The sequence below is a fragment of the Centruroides sculpturatus genome, unplaced genomic scaffold, assembly GCF_000671375.1.
Source record: "Centruroides sculpturatus isolate CEXI.00-Female unplaced genomic scaffold, Cexi_2.0 scaffold2264, whole genome shotgun sequence".
NCBI lineage: Eukaryota > Metazoa > Arthropoda > Arachnida > Scorpiones > Buthidae > Centruroides > Centruroides sculpturatus.
Window position 1 is genome coordinate 53,216 of NW_019386489.1, and position 2,240 is coordinate 55,455.

Here is a 2,240-nt window from a genome sequence, read left to right on the forward strand (position 1 = left end):
TTTGTGGATGCATGAAAATGCAAAAATTGTTTTGTTGGCCTTGCCTATTATTTTCAAATGAAATTAGCGTGTGGAATAAGGATGGATTTAACGATTTAAATAATTTGAGTAAAGCTGGCCAAAGACACGAAAAGCGTAAATCTCACATCGATTCTTTCGTAAAATTGAAGCAATTTGGAAATCAAAATAGAATAGAATTTAACATTAGTAAACAATATAAAATTAATATTGAAAATTATAACAAGATAGTTACGGCTAATAGATATATTATATCTAAATTAATAGATATTACATGTTTTTTATCAAAGCAAGAATTGGCATTTAGAGGGCATAGGGAATCTATTGAATCTAATAACAGAGGTAATTATATTGAACTTGTTTATTTATTAAGTGCGTCAGATAATCTATTAAAAATACATTTAGAGAAGTCTACGGTTTTTACTGGATTATTCAACAAAATTCAAAATGATCTCGTTAATTCGTCAGGAAACGTTTGATTGCAAGAAATTAAAAAAGAAATTGAAAACGCAAAATTTGTTGCTATAATTGTGGATGAAACAACGGACATTAGCCACAGAGCTCAGATGTCGACTGTATTTCGTTACGTGAAAGAAAACGGTAACGTCGAAGAAAGATTTGTGGGCTTTACTGATGTGAGTGAGAACAGAGACGCAAATTCGTTATTTACTCACGTTAAGAGTTACTTAGATGAATTTCAATGCACTAAAAAATTAGTGGCACAAACATTCGACGGTGCTGCCGTAATGGCCGGACAACATAATGGTGTCCAAGTCAAAATTAAAGAAATATCCAAACATGCTATTTTCGTACACTGTTATACTCGCAGATTGAACCTAGTTTTCTCTCAATCTGTTGGATATATAAAAAAATGTAAAATATTTTTTCAAACTATGACAGGATTTTCTTCATTTTTTTCTAAATCTTCTAAAAGATCTCATGCCTTAGACCTAGAAGTCAAAGAACGTTTTCCTTCAGCCACACCTATTAGATGGAATTACAATAGCAGGATTGTAAACTGCGTTATGGAGTATAAACAAGAATTAAAACTTTTGTTGTTGAATATGGTTGAAAGTCAAGAACAATGGGATTCTGATACTACAATTTCTGCAAGAGGATTATACCATTATTTAATAGATTTTGATTTCCACTTTTTATTACTAGTTTTTCGTCAAATATTTGCACAATCAGATATCCTTTTTGATATATTACAAAAAATTTTTAAATACAGAATATTGTATTACTAAAATAAATCAGTTTATTGACTTTTTACGACAGAAAAGAAATGATTTTGATTTGATTTGGGACGCTTTGTAAAAAGATGAAAATTTTTTAGAAATTCAACCAAAAAGACGAATGAGACATACTGATATTGAGTCTGAAAAGGGCGTTATATAAACGTCTGTTTTATGAAATAATGGCTACATTGATACAAAATTGTACTGACAGATTTTCAGACATAAAATCTTTACAATTTTTATCACTTTTAGATGTTAATAATTTTAAATATTATGAAAAACAATTTTTCGAAGAGAGTTTTAATTCTTTACGTAAATTTTATGGAGAATTTTTTGATTTATCTAAATTACGTAGCGAATTGCAATATTTATATTCGTGTCCGGACTATATTGGCAAGTCACTCTTAGACATAAAAAATATTATGATTCATGACGACCTAAACAAAGATGTACTAAAAGAATTATATGATTTAATATCATTAATTTTTACGATACCATCTACGAGTGCGTCTGTTGAGCGCAGTTTTTCAACCATGAAGCGAATTCATACATTTGCAAGGAACACTCAGTCCGAGGAAAGATTGTCGTCACTAGCCTTGCTTTCGATAGAAAAAGAACTTTTAAATACGTTGATGAAATCAAATACAAGTGACTTTTATGATAAAGTAATTAACTACTTTGCGGAAAAAAATCGCCGAATAGAGTTAATTTATAGAAAATATAAAAAAAAAACAGATTTTTCTGTAATTGTATTATGCATGTATTAGTTGTATTTTAGAATTAAAATAAATAAATTGTTTATTTTTGTCATTACTAGTATTTGTTTAAAATTTTTATAGAATGTGATGTTCCGGACAGGTCCGAACAGTCACGAAAGACGCGAAAAAACGATTAATTTAGAGAAAAATTTATTAGTTTAAAAAAGATAGGAAAATATCATTTGTCTGACAGCCATTTGTTTATATCAAACTGCGACGTAGAAAA

General features: G+C 28.9%; 1 pseudogene; it reads left to right on the forward strand.

The window, feature by feature from the left end:
• The first annotated feature begins 293 nt into the window (after positions 1 to 293).
• On the forward strand, positions 294 to 1,127 carry LOC111615140 (annotated as a pseudogene).
• The last annotated feature ends 1,113 nt before the right edge of the window (positions 1,128 to 2,240 follow it).